General features: G+C 40.7%; 1 non-coding gene across 1 annotated transcript; it reads right to left on the reverse strand.

Moving 5' to 3' along the window:
- Window positions 1-7,697: 7,697 nt before the first annotated feature.
- TRNAQ-CUG (transfer RNA glutamine (anticodon CUG)) lies at window positions 7,698-7,769 on the reverse strand. The gene has a single exon. It is a non-coding gene; the product is annotated as a tRNA-Gln (tRNA).
- Window positions 7,770-15,000: the final 7,231 nt, after the last annotated feature.

Here is a 15,000-nt window from a genome sequence, read left to right on the forward strand (position 1 = left end):
TATTCCTACAGAGGGCCGTTTTGGGAAGAAAAAGTGTGTGTGTGTGTGTTGTATTTACCTAGTTGTACCTAGTTGTATTTTACGGGAAGGGGAGCTATGCTCGTGGTGTCCCGTCTTCATGTCTCATTTTATCTAAACTATTTTTAAATTCATGTATTGTTTTTGCACACACCACTTTCTCATCTAACTTGTTCCAACTGTCTATTACTCTGTGAGGAAAGCTGTTCATTTTCATATCTCTTCTATAGCTGTCTTTCTTGATTTCCTTTCCGTGTCTTCTTGTATTTCTATTATCCCATTTTATCAGATTCTCTCTATCAGTAATTTCTATGCCTTTCATGATTCTGTAAATAGCTATCAAATCTCCTCTCTCTCTTCTTTGCTCTAGTGTCTGTAGTTCAAGTTTTGCTAGTCTCTCTTCATATGATAGTTTTGAGAGTGTTGGTGCCAATTTTGTAATTGCTCTTTGTATTCTTTCAAGTTTTTTTTATAATTTTTTTTGTACTTGGTCACCATATCATTACTGCATATTCCAATCTTGGTCTTATCAGAGTGATTAGAATTTTCGTCACCAATTCTTCATCCAGGTATGTAAATGCAACTTTGATTGTTCTTATCAAATTATAAGTTTCTCCAAAAATCTTATCTATATGTTTCTCAGGTGACATATTATTCATAACAGTGACTCCCAGGTCCTTCTCATTTTCTACTTTTTTTATTCCTTCTTCTCCCAATTTATATGATCTTGTTATTCTGTTTTTGCTTTTTCCAAATTCCATTATACTACACTTTTTTGTACTGAACTCCATCTCCCACTTCCTACTCCATTCCTGTACTTTATTTAGATCACTCTGTAGTGACTCACAATCTTCTTCCGTGTTCACTTTTTTCAATAGTTTTGCATCATCTGTAAAGAAGCTCATATAGCTTTCAATTCCTTCATCCATATCATTAATATTTTATAACAAACATTATTGGAGCCAGAACTGTTCCTTGTGGAACACCGCTTATTACTTCATCCCATTTTGAGTGTTTGTCTCTTATCACTACTCTCATTTTTCTTTCTTGCAAAAAGTCCTCCATCCATTTAAGCAGTTTGCCCTGTATTCCTCCTTCAGTTTCTAATTTCTTAAGCAACTTCTGATGTGGTACTTTGTCAAAAGCTTTTTTTAGGTCTAGAAATGCACAATCAGCCCATCCATCTCTTTCATGTATTGTATCTATTAGCCTTGAATAGAAACATATTAAATTGGTGACGCATGATCGTCCTTGTCTGAATCCAAATTGCCTTGGATTTAGCACGTTTTTTTTTTTTTTTTCTAAATATTTTACCCATCTACTTTTGACAATTCTTTCACAAAATTTTTGCTATTGTACTTGTTAGAGAGACTGGTCTATGGTTGGTAGGGGCTTCTTTATTTCCCCCTTTATATATTTTGCTTTTTTCCAATCTTCTGGAACTGTTTATCATGCTATGTATTTTGTCTGCCAGTTCATTCCTGCATTCTTTCAAAATCCACTTTGCTATTTCATCTGGCCCATGCGATTTTCTGACATCAAGATTACTCAAGTGTTTCAATATTTCATTCTTTGTTACTTCTATTTCTTTCATAGGGGGGACTTTCTCTTTCCATTCGATCTCTTCAGGTTGTATGTTCTCCTTTGTAAACACTGATTTAAAATGCTTCTTCATAATTTCCGCCATTTCAATTTCCTCTGTGTATTCAACTCCTCCTTGTCTTAATTTTTCCAAATCTTGTTTGTTTTTCAGTTTGTTGTTTACAAATCTGTAAAATAGATTTGGTTGATCTTTACGTTTTTCTATGAGATCTTTTTCATATTTTCTCTTTTCCTCTCTGCACGTTTGTACATATTCATTTCTATAACAAGTATATATTTTCCATTTTTCAGACCTTTTGTCTTTTTTCCATCTGGTCCAAGCTTTGTCTCTTTTGTCTTTTAACTCCCTACAACTTCTGTTGTACCAGCACTTTACATATTCTTTTTCTTGTTTTTGTCTTGGGACATACTTTTCCACTCTTTTTTTTTTTATAAATTTTTGTCAAAATATTCCATTTTCTTCCAATGTTGTTTCTTCTTTGTATATTCCTTCCCAGTTTTCTTTTTGAAAGAATTTTCTTATTTTATCAAAGATGGTTTTTCATACATCATTCTTCCTTTTCTATATTGTTCATTTCTTTTCGTGTATTTTTCCTCATTTAGTTCCAGTTCAATCAATATGTGGTCACTTTTACTTATTGGTGTTTTGTATTCAATCTTTTCCACTATTCTAGGTTCAGATATAATTAATAGGTCTAGTCTCGATGGTTCTTCTTCATTTCTATACCTAGTGTTCTCCTGTATCCACTGTGTCATTGTATGGTCAATAATCATCTCGAGTAGAACGTTTCCCCATGAGCCGTCTCCACCCTTTACTGTTATCTCTTCCCAGCAACTTCTTTGCAATTAAAGTTGCCCATCATAACTATTCTTCCTCCATCTTCCATTATCTTATCTAATGTTATCTTTGTGTCCTCTAACATACTTTTATGTTCACTCTCTTCCCACGAGGCTGTTTTCGGAGGCACATAATTTATCACAAACTTTCTGCTCTTCTTATCTCTGTCTTTCACTTCAATCATAATCATCTCTACTGTATTCTTTCCATATGTGACACACCTCACGTTTATATTCTTCTTAGTCAGGAACATAACTCCACCCCCTTGTTTTGTCTCTCTGTTTCTAATCCAATAATTATATGCATCATGTCCTACACTGTTGGGTGGTAGTGGACCTTTTAATTTCGTTTCTACAATTCCCATTATGTCTGGTTCTTTTTCCTTCAGATAATCATTCAGCTTATTCAATCCTGTTATTAATCCATCTATATTTGTGTAAGACACTCTTAGTTTTCTGCCACTTCCATTGTGTTCTCTGTTTCCCTTTTCTTTTTCTCTAGTATGTCGAATTTCCTTACTTTCATATTCACTACTCTCCAATAGAATTTCTCTTTTTCTTACTCTGTTCTGTTCTCGTTTTTTTTTTCCTTAGCTTCATGTCTTTTCCTTTTTTCCTCCTCTCTTTCCTCTTTATTCATTTCCCTTTTTATCCATACCTTTTTATATTGTTCACTTGCTGCTTGTTTCCCTGTTTTTGATAAGATATTCTCTGCCGTCGTTTGTGACCTGAATTTAATCTTAATTGGTCTGGTCTTATCTGTACTATACTTTTCGAGCCTAAACTTCTCTACGATTTGTTTCATTATTTCGGGTTCATCTTCCTGAACTAATTGTAGTAAACTGCTTACTTTTTCATTTTCCTCCTTGATTCTTGTGGTTCTATCTGGGTTATGTTTCTCTTCCATTCCTAATATAATTATACATTTCTTTTTATCTGCTAAGTCTCTTACAATATTCTCCTTCTGTCTCATCACTTTGATGACTGAGTCTTCAGTTTGTTCTTTCATTTGCTGTTTAATTATATCAGCAAATGCAACTTTACTATTTTCCTGTATCTTCTTCCAACCCTGTGCCTCTTTTGCTATTGCTTCTTTATTGTCTTTATTGTTCCTTTTTAATTCTTCGTTCTCATCTTTTACTTCTCTTAAGTGTCTTTTTAGTTCTTCTATTTCATCAATTAAGTTTTTGTTCGCCTTCTCCAGTTCTTTCAATTTTTCAACCCTTTCCGCAATTTTTTACATTTTACCGAACCATATCTCCCAATGTTCGGTCATTTGTTCAAGTTTTTCCTCCAGTTTTGCCAGTCGGGGGAGGTTGGTATCCGCCGCCCCCTCATTAAATCCTTGGAAATTATTATCCTCACCTTCCATTGAACTGCTCTTATCTATGTTTCTAATCTTTACATTTTTGTTAGTCCCATCATCAAAATCAAAATCATCGGTTCGTCGTTTGTTTACAAGCCGCCTGGCCTCTTGGACCAAGTCCTCCCCTTCTTCATTTCCTTCCATTTCCCTCAGTAATCCCTCCCCTTCTCCCTGTTCCTCACTTTCCCACTACACCACGAGCAATCCCCCCCTGTAAATACAATAGGTACTTCCTTTGCGTTGAGATCCACGAATATTTCACTTTTTCTTCAGGACGTCAATCGTCGCCGTCCGTCCGACGTAAGTGTGTGTGTGTGTGTGTGTGTGTGTGTGTGTGTGTGTGTGTGTGTGTGTGTGTGTGTGTGTGTGTGTGTGTGTGTGTGTGTGTGTGTGTGTGTGTGTGTGTGTGTGTGTGTGTGTGTGTGTGTGTGTGTGTGTGTGTGTGTGTGTGTATGTGTGTATGTAATATGTATATATATATATATATATATATAGATATGTAATATATGTATATATATGCATATATAAAATATACATATATAGATATAGATATATATAGATATATATAGATATATATGTGTCTGAAGGAGGAAGAAGTAGACGAGGAAAAATGGGAGAATTCTCATACTTTAAATTTTCGACCCGCAGGGCCTTAATCACAAAGCTAACAACTCAAACATAATAGGAGATTTTATACATGGGCGGGTCATCTCGTGAGACGCTTCGGAGAGTTTGTTATTTTAAGTGCGTATTCTTTTATTATTAATTTGCTTGTGGCTTTTGCTAAACATATAAAGCCTCCTCTATTATTAATGTTGTTATTAGTGTTGATATATGCTGCCTCAATTGTCTTCCTTAGTTTCTTGGATGGTCCTTTATTTAATACGGTTGTGTTGTTCCAGTCTGGAAGGTGGCCATGTTTATCCACATGCATTACAAAAGTAAAGATAAAAATAAGAATGATAATAAATGTAATAAAGAAACCAGATATATTACAGTCCCAAACTCTAATGTCAATTCATACTTAGACACTTTTCTCCTAAAAGCGGGCATTAAAATAGCCAGGACGTCAGGTAACAAAGTAGGAACATTTGGTAACACGTAGATACAATAATCCCACTAACGAAAACAGCGTTGTTTATAAAATCCCTTTTCCTCACTTTCCCACTACACCACGAGCAACCCCCTGTAAATACAATAGGTACTTCCTTTGCGTTGAGATCCACGAAAATTTCACTTTTTCTTCAGGACGTCAATCTTCGCCGTCCGTCCGACGTAAGTGTGTGTGAGTGTGTGTGTGTGTGTGTGTGTGTGTGTGTGTGTGTGTGTTTGTGTGTGTGTGTGTGTGTGTGTGTGTGTGTGTGTGTATGTGTGTGTGTGTGTGTGTGTGTGTGTGTGTGAGTGTGAGTGTGTATGTAATATGTATATATATATATATATATATATATATATATATGTTATATTTATATATATATATATTTATATATATACATATATATATATATATATATATATATATATATATATATATATATATACATGTCTGAAGGTGGAAGAAGTAGACGAGGAGTAATGGGAGAATTTCACGCTTTAACGTTTCGACCCGCAGGGTCTTGATCCCAAAGCTAACAACTCAAACGTAACAGGATATTTTATACATGGATGGGTCATCTCATGGGACGCTTCGGAGAGTTTGTTATTTTATTTGCGTATTCTTTTATTATTAATAAGCTTGTGGCTTTTGCTAAACATATAAAGCCTCCTCTATTATTAATGTTGTTATTAGTGTTGATATATGCTGCCTCAATTGTGTTCCTTAGTTTCTTGGATGATCCTTTATTTAATACGGTTGTGTTGTTCCAGTCTAGAAGGTGGCCATGTATATCCACATGCATTACAAAAGTAAAGATAAAAATAAGAATGATAATATTATAAATGTAATAATGAAACCAGATATATTACAGTACCAAACTCTAATGTCAATTCATACTTAGACACTTTTCTCCTAAAAGCGGGCATTAAAATAGCCAGGACGTCAGGTAACAAAGTAGGACATTTGGTAACACGTAGATACAATAATCCCACTAACGAAAACAGCGTTGTTTATAAAAATCCCGTGTAAAAGCTGTCCCTCTTCTTATTTTGGTGAATCTGGTCGCGGACTTAATAAAAGGATAAATGAACAAACAAAAATACGTAAAAGCCCATAGAACATCTAATTCCATAGTAATGCATGTGGATAAACATGGCCACCTTCCAGACTGGAACAACACAACCGTATTAAATAAAGGATCATCCAAGAAACTAAGGAAGACAATTGAGGCAGCATATATCAACACTAATAACAACATTGATAATAGAGAAGGCTTTATATGTTTAGCAAAAGCCACAAGCTTATTAATGATAAAAGAATACGCAAATAAAATAACAAGCTCTCCGAAGCGTCCCATGAGATGACCCGTCCATGTATAAAATATCCTGTTACGTTTGAGTTGTTAGCTTTGTGATCAAGACCCTGCGGGTCGAAACGTTAAAGCGTGAAATTCTCTCATTACTCCTCGTCTGCTTCTTCCACCTTCAGTCTTATTTGTCATTATATAGTCAATATATATATGTATATGTAATACGTATATATATGAATATATATATATATATATATATATATATATATGTTGAGGTTTGGACGACTAAATGAGTGGCAGGGTGGTGAGATAAACACCGAGAATCGTTGAAGTTTTATTAATTGACGTTTCGCTCTTAACAGAGCTTCTTCAGAGTGTACAAACATGATCGGGAAAATCAACAGTTTTATACCTTACATCATTCCGCGTTCCTTCCTTAACCCAACCCCTCCCTCCCTCCCGTACCCTTCAACTCCTGTAGGACCATCAAGCCGGACGTTTTGGACAGCTTAATAAAACCATCACGATGATTACAGCAGGGCTGGGATGCTATAAAAGCTGCCTCTACTGTTTTTCTTTTTTTTTCTTTTTTTTTCTTTTGTCTTTGTCTAACCCTTGTTTTAACATTTCCACTCCGTCCCAGTTAGGTAAATGTCCGTATTTCTCCGCATGAACCACCAGGGCGTTTGATGTTCGGTGGGCCCTCAGGTCGCTCTTGTGCTCATATGTCCGCTTGTGTATGCCTCTTCCTGTCTCCCCAAAGTAGTTTAAGTCACAGCCACCACATGAGATTCTGTAAACCATGCTGTTGTTATTATGTTCTTTTCTACCCTCACTTCTCACTACTTCACCTATCTTCGTACTGGATGTACTGGCGATCTTCAGCCCTGCTCTGCGGAGCAAATGTTCTAGCTCTTCTGTGTACTTGGAGTTGGGAACTACAATGAAGCCACCTTCCTTAGTCTCCTTTATCTCATCCTTTCTCTTTTCCATTATTCTAAGTGCTATTTTCTTCAAACTATGGAGTAACCCTTCTGGATATTTAAGTCCTGAGAACACTTTAAAAATGTATTTGACTTCTCTGTCAATATGTTCATCACTGCATACCCGGAACGCTCTGAGAAAAAAAAAATATATATATATATATATATATATATATATATACATATATATATATATGTATATATATATACATGTATATATATATATATATATATATATATATATATATATATATATATTTATATATATATATACATGTAGATTATTACATAGGTATTAATATAGTTAAATTCACATCAATATTCTAGAAAGAAATCGATCATAGATAAGAATTGAAGTAGTTTTCGATTAAGCTGGCATCTGAATTAACAATTTCACTGTTATTATAAGCGTCCCACGAAGAATGTCTTGTATCACTTTTTGACAACTCATCTTTCTTATAAGATCAGTATAATTTTAAAAGATGATTTAGGTCCCACCGAGACTCGAACTCGGATCGCTGGATTCAGAGTCCAGAGTGATAACCATTACACCATGGAACCTGTTTATGTAATGTGGGGAACAAAACCAACTATAACGTATCTTATAACATCAAGTTGGATGGCGCGGTGTACCTTGCACTGCTCCAACGAGGAGGTCTTCCGAACAGTCAAAACTCCCGAAACGATTCCTTTCAATTGAGGCGTCAATATGGACCAGAAGGTCAACTGGTTTGCTCTTTCATTGTGTCTTCTTCGATTCAATTGCAAAAATGTCGTAGGGGCAGAGCAACTGACCCTCGACCATCGATTGAACTCTCCGACCTGCAGCCATTACACTGTCCTTTCGTTCTGACATGCGTAGTGCATATTCTCTGCACATTTCAAAGAGCAACAAAAGGACAAAAAGAAATAATAATAAAAATATTCACACAGAGGGCCGTTTCGGGAAGAAAAAGTGTAGTTGATCAAACATGTACAAAGTTGTCCCTTGCCGCTTACGGAGAGCTTTGGTCAGGGACGACAAGGAAAGGAGAACGTGCAACTCTGGAAGTACCTGGAACGTATATCATTCTACTCGATCAGTTTCGATTTACGTTTTCATCAAGAGAATGACGTAAGTCGAGTTGAATGTTGTTCTTTTAATAAAGGGGTTCTCAACCCTTTTTCCATATATCTCATACTTAGGTATTGGTGTTCTTTATCCCCCTGAAGATCAATTGAACACTGAATAGAATCAATAGACATTCACTACATCCCACTAGTTTTTAGATTGTGTCCACGATTGTAAAACTGTGGTTCCAAAGGAGGCCAGGAAACCTAGGTTAAGAACCATTGGTCTAAATCCTTCTCTTTCCCTTCCCATGCATGGCTTCACAGATCTACACAGACTAACTGAAGTTTTAAAAGAAAGTCAGCCAAGAGAATGGGCAAGGTTTAGAAGCGGATATTCCACTAGTTTTAGCCTAAATGCAAACAAAGAGTATAGGCAGACTTCCTGTTGCTGATTTGAAGTACAGTTTGAGCTTCTCTCTCACATGAAAGGCTTCAAGATGTACATCAGCATTTCAAGGGAGAGGGAAGTTCAGACTCTACATTAGTTCAGCAACAGGAAGTCTGCCTTTGCTCTTTACTGCGCTGCCAGCGTCGAATAGGTCTCACTTTACGCTTAGGCTTGGAGAAGGCAACATGATACAGTAAGTCTTTGTGTTCAGCTTTCGTGGATTTCAAAAACGCCTAAGACTCGGCAAAACAAATGTCAATAATAAGATCTGTGCGCAAACAGAATACAAACAAAGACAGTGTAAGGCTTCTGTAGAATATGTATGTTGATTCGACTAAATGAAAATACAGAAAAAATATATTGAGAAAAGAAACCGCGGAACACAATCTCACGTTGTTTACAGCTTGCTTTGATGAAATTTTCAGAAAGTTTCGTTGTGAAGAGAAAGTTCTGATCATAAATTGAAAATATATTGATCACCCGAGCTTGTAGATAATATATAATTACATAGACAATTAATATTGTTATTGAAAAGAAGGAATATCAGTTGCCACATGTGTGTGTGTGTGTGTGTGTGTGTGTGTGTGTGTGTGTGTAATATGTATATATACATAAATATACATATATATATATATATATATATATATATATATATATATATATATATATATGCGGAAAAAACCACCAAGGAAAAAGAAAAACTGATGACCAAGCGCTTCCGTCTATTCAGACATCCTCAAGGTACATGAATAGACGAAAGCGCTTGGTCATCAGTTTTTGTTTTTTTGTTTTTTTCTTGGTGGTTTTTCCGCATATTTAGTATCACAAGTTTATGTGATTGCTCATGTTATATATATATATATATATATATATATATATATATATATATATATATATATATATATATATATATTTTTTTTTTTTTTTTTTTTTTTTTTTTTTTTTTTTTTTAAGTTCACAGCAACTTCTGCGTTCACGACTTTTTTGCTGGGAAGTTCTACATCTCTGATGATGGAACGGTGAGCAATGGGTAGCTCCCATAAAAGTTGTCCGAAAGACATAGAAAGTTCTTGTAGATGAAAAACACTTTATTAAAACAAGCTTTCGACCTACATAGGTCATCTTCAGGTTATGGTACAGGCAAAGAAGGGAACAGTTTATATACGGAACTAAATACAGAATGGAAGAAAAGGAGGAACGTGATTGGTCGAGGCTGGCCAATAGGGATCTAGGCATTGACCTGGGATCCCGCTTGCGAACCTGCCTGAGCCGTACGCCGTTCGTCCTCTTCTCTATCTTATAACTGTTTTGGAAATTTCTAAGGCTAGGAATTATGTAGGCTACATATCTGTTATTTGTGAGGTGAGAGAAGGGTTTTTGTTTTTTATATAAAGGACTTCCAATATACGTAGACGGGAGTAATCTCTTTCGATATGCAGGATGGAAGTTCCTCCGACTAGCATCGGATGTCGTGGAGCATCAACGACACGGCTACGAGTGATCATTTTGGAATAGACATGTCGCTCACCGTAGCCCCGCCACCCCCAGTGGTCCAGAGAATAGGAAGGTGGAACCCGCGCAAGGCGAATTGGACGTTGTTCAAGGACAGAATGGCTCGCGAGGTCGTCACCGATGCTCTGGCCATGGGTGAGTTGGATGATGCGGAGGCCGCACTGGTCTCAGCTATTCATGCAGCGGCAGAGGAGGCAATACCTAAGAACGCCCTCAACAGGAGGAGACATCGTGATGGTTGCTACTACAACCACAAGATCAAGGATGCCAACCACAGGGTCAACCGTCTACGAAAGATCCTGCGTAGACACCAGAACCCTGCTAACCTGGCCAACCTCCGGAGTGCCGTCGAAGAAGCCAAGGAGACAGCTCGACGTGTGCGTAGCGAGAAGTGCCTGGAATGGTGCCAAAGCTTTAGCGAGTCCACCACGCTAAAGGAACTTTGGAGGAAACTCCACATAGCGACCAGCCGTACCCCACCACGGCGCGCTCCCCGTGCACCACAGTGCGAGGCAGAAAATCTGGCGCAAGAATTTGCCAGACGCACGCACACAGCCACGCTACCCGCCGAGCTGCAGCAGAGGCAGGCCATGCTACGTGAACCAAGAAAGGCCAGGGTACAAGCTGCCATGGGGTCTCCGGGTGACACGGACACGCCATTCACCATCCATGAGCTACAAGCCTCACGTAAGAGATCCTCCGACACTGCTCCGGGGAGCGACCTAGTGACGTACTCCATGGTTGCACACCTGGGGGATGCTGGAGAAGAAGCACTCCTCCAGGTGGTAAACAGTAGTTGGTCCTGTGGAAGACTTCCGTCCAACTGGAAGAGGGCCGACATCGTGCCTATCCCCAAGCCCAGGGAGCCCGGAAAGTATCGTCCTATCTCCCTGACGAGCTGCCTGGGAAAGACCATGGAAAAGATGGTTCTCCAAAGACTTTTGTGGAAACTGGGACCACCACAAGAGAACCTCTATGGCTTCACCAAAGGGGTGGGCACGGCTCAGAGCATCGCAACGCTCTTGAGTCATGTGGAGCAACGTCACGCCATGCTTGTCTTCTTCGACTTAGAGAAGGCATTTGAGGTTGCCAGTCCCGCTGCAATTTTGGACAGTCTGGCTGCCAGAGGAGTACAGGGGAAACTGTTACAGTGGATAGCGGACTACCTCTCCAATAGAACTGACAGAGTCCGTCTACAGGGAGTGGAGTCCTGCTATCACCCCCTGGAAAATGGTACACCCCAGGGTGGGCTTCTTAGTCCCACCCTGTTTAACGTGCTGATGGCGGAACTAATAGCCATCCCTCTACCTACAGGATGCCGCCTCCTATCATACGCAGACGATGTCGCGCTGGTGGTAGTAGGCAGAGGGACCAAGGCCAGCAGGAAGCAAATGTGCCTCGACCGCATTTCTTCAAAATGCGAAGAGCTTGGCCTCAAGATCTCGCCACCAAAAACTAAAGATATGTGTTTTGGCACTAGCGTGACGCCAAGGGACAGGCTCCTGCTGCAGGGACATGAGGTACAGTGGGTCAGCACGCACATGTACCTTGGCGTCTGGCTTGACTCCAGGCTGTCCTTCCAGACTGAAGTGGCCTCCATCCGGGAAAGGGTCCTCAGTCGGATTAACGTACTGAAGTCCTTGGCGACCAGAGAGGCAGGTGCCAACAGCGCTGTCCTCCGGACATTCTACGTCAGCGCAATTCGACCGGTGATAGACTATGCCAGCAGTGCTCTGGCTGGTCTATCCGCAACACGGTTGGCTGGCTTGGAGGCAGTACAGAACCAGGCGCTGCGCGTAATACTGGGCGCGCCGCGCTGGGCTCTGGTCGCCAATATGCAGCAAGAAGCGGGACTGGTGCCTATCAGTGCGAGGATCTCAGGACTGGTGGTAGCCTTCGCCATAAGAGTCATTCAGAGGGAACATGACTCGTTCCTGCGGCGAAGGCTAATCAGCGCCCTCCAGCAAGATCCGGATCTCTTCCCGCAGAAGAGGTGGTCAGCGAGGGTTGCACACTGCATAAGGGACCTTCACCTGCATGACCTTATCCTTCAGAAGAGGAGGGATGTGCCGGTGGAAGGTTATGTGCAGTCTCCCCCCTGGGAGAATCCACCGGCCAGAATCAGTGTGATGGCGTCACGACGCAGTACGCCGCTGCCGCGCCTGTGGGCGGATGCGGAGGCCACAATGAGATCTGTCGCCCAGGAAAACTGCGTCGTCTATTTCACAGACGGCTCCGTGGATCCCGTACACAACGTGGCAGGTGCAGCGTTTGTCACGAAGGACGAGCAACAGGGAGTAAGGGTGTTGGGCACTCGCTGCTCGACGCAAGCAGAGGGTGTTGCAGTGGGTCTAGCATTGACCCATGCTCTCAACACCCACCAACGTAATGTAGTTGTGCACACAGATAGTTTAGCTCTGTTGCAATTAATATCTAAAATTTATCATAATGACCATAAAAACCTAATGACCTCGCTGTTATTTCAGCTCAAGGCCCTCCGTCAGCAAGGGAGATCAGTCGTCCTCAACTGGGTGCCGGGACACATCGGCATCCAGGGAAATGAAGCGGCAGACAGGGTGGCCAGAAGAGCGGCCACAGGGGACATGGAAGGCGGAATCGGTGTCCTCCCGAGCCGAACTGAGATCTTGGCCATTGCAACGAGAACGATGGCCAAGAGGGAGCTGCAAAACCATAGGAACCTGACAGCCCAGAGGCCGTCAGCACGCTGGTATCAAGTTGCCACAGCGTATGAGCGACTGACCACTGGAGTCCGTCTCTCCAGGATAGAGGAAGTCACCCTTCATCGCCTTCGTCTCGGGTATCGATGTTTCTCGGAGGTGACGGGACAGCCGGAGGCCTGCATCCACTGTGGAGAGGCCGGCGCAAACGGGCTAGATCATTATGTGGCCCTTTGCCCAGCGACCAGATTTCTGCGTGCGGGCCCCAGGACCTCGGCCGGGGGACTCATCCGTCGACTGACAATGTCACTTACCTCATATCAGCTGGGACGCCTCCTTCAAGTGCCGCCCCCCAGATGATACGGATGGGTTCTGTTTGACTGTACTCTCTTGCTGGTTTTTGACTTATGACACATTACAACTTAGGCCAAGGACTAATGCTTTTTTTTTCACCTAGGTAACTGCGTAGGATGCCTTGAACCGACCGGATGAGACGCGACGAGTGCAAAGGATACCAACCACGTCGGCTGGGAAGTCTACTTCAAGTGCCAGCCCCAGAGGATACGGATGGGTTCTTAACTGTTCTCACTTGAAATATTGACTTATAGCTCACCACAACAGTTCAAGCCAAAGGACTAATACCTTCTCCTTTTTCACTTAGGTAACTGCGCATGATGCCTTGGACTGGACCGGATGGGACGCGACGGGTGCAGGAACTAACCACGTCGGCTGGACCGGATGGGACGCGACGGACACATAGGACACTAACCACGCCGGCTAGACCGTGGAGACCGACCAGGACCGTGCAGCGCTACAAATATTGACATAATTCTAACCAATTAAACACATGTACACGTAACTTTTATTGTAAAAGGCGTACTTGTATGCCTTCTAGGAGTAATGGATAGAGACCCAAACAAGGTGTACTTCTTGTGATCAATAAATGTAAAAATGAACGGCGTACGGCTCAGGCAGGTTCGCAAGCGGGATCCCAGGTCAATGCCTAGATCCCTATTGGCCAGCCTCGACCAATCACGTTCCTCCTTTTCTTCCATTCTGTATTTAGTTCCGTATATAAACTGTTCCCTTCTCTGCCTGTACCATAACCTGAAGATGACCTATGTAGGTCGAAAGCTTGTTTTAATAAACTGTTCTTCATCTACAAGAACTTTCTATGTCTTTCGGAAAACTTTTATGGAAGCTACCCATTGCTCACCGTTCCATCGTTAGAGATGTAGAACTACTCAGTAAAAAAGTCGTAAACGCAGAAGCTACTGTGAACTTCAATCAAAATTGTCTACATGAAAACCTGCTACCTAAATACACCAATATATATATATGTGTGTGTGTGTGTGTGTGTGTGTGTGTGTGTGTGTGTGTGTGTGTGTGTGTGTGTGTGTGTGTGTGTGTGTGTGTGTGTGTGTGTGTGTGTGTGTGTGTGTGTGTGTGTGTGTGTATTTACCTAGTTGTAATATACGGGTGGGGAGCTATGCTCGTGGTGACCCGTCTTTGTATCTCTTCGCATCAAGTTTTATCTTAAAATCTTGTATAGTGTTTGCACATACTGTTTTGTTGTTTAATTTATTCCATGTATTTATCACTCTGTGTGGGAAACTGTTACTTTTCAAGTTTTTTCTATAACTATCCATTTTCAGTTTTTTCCGTGTCCTCTCGTTTTACCGTTGTCCCACACTAACAGGTCGTTCCTGTCTAAAACTTCCATTCCTTTCATTATTCTGTAGATAGTCAGCAAATCTCCTCTTTCTCTTCTTTGTTCCAGAGTTGGTAGGTTCAATTTGGATAGTCTTTGCTCATATGTTAGTTCAGCGAGAGTCGGTGCTAGTTTGGTTGTCGCTCTTTGTAATCTTTCTAGTTTCTTAATATTCTTTTTGGTACTGGGTGTCCAAAGTGATGCTGCGTACTCAAGTTTTGGTCTTATTAGTGTAGTTAGTATTTTCTTTATCATTTCTTCGTCCATATAAGCAAATGCCACATTGATTGCTCTCAATAAGCTGTAGCGCTCTCAATAAGCGTTCCGGGTATGCAGTGAAGAACATATTGACAGAGAAGTCAAATACATTTTTAAAGTGTTCTCAGGACT

This window comes from Oratosquilla oratoria, chromosome 11 (genome assembly GCF_046742065.1).
Source record: "Oratosquilla oratoria isolate Oo_2021 chromosome 11, ASM4674206v1, whole genome shotgun sequence".
NCBI classification, from domain to species: domain Eukaryota; kingdom Metazoa; phylum Arthropoda; class Malacostraca; order Stomatopoda; family Squillidae; genus Oratosquilla; species Oratosquilla oratoria.